This window comes from Penaeus monodon, chromosome 25 (genome assembly GCF_015228065.2).
Source record: "Penaeus monodon isolate SGIC_2016 chromosome 25, NSTDA_Pmon_1, whole genome shotgun sequence".
In the NCBI taxonomy this organism is placed as follows: Eukaryota; Metazoa; Arthropoda; class Malacostraca; order Decapoda; family Penaeidae; genus Penaeus; species Penaeus monodon.
This window is the reverse complement of record NC_051410.1, coordinates 39,017,190-39,017,562: the sequence shown is the minus strand read 5'-3', so window position 1 is coordinate 39,017,562 and position 373 is coordinate 39,017,190.

The following is a 373-nucleotide window of genomic DNA, read 5'->3' as shown; positions in this document are numbered from 1 at the left end:
TGGTACGGGGTGCTCCTAGTTGCCCTGCATTTGTTCCTGTACTATGTGGGAGCCCTGGAGAGTGAGCAACATCTGCAAGGTGCTGGAAATGGCACAAATGAAAATTTTCTTAGATTTCAGTAATTCATCAATTTCATATATTGTCCATTGTGAAAGTTCTATTGTCATACTCTAAAAATGTACCTCAGAGCCTCTGCTTTGTGTTCTGGCAGAGGTCAGTATACCTGTAATACACATATTCTAACAAGATAGAGCTTAGCTTTGTTCCATATTTGACATTGAATTGCCAGGGAGGCTGACATGTGATGACTAGATCTATTTTAGATTTGTTTGTTTTTTAGTACAGAATTTGACAACAAATGTAGATCTGGCT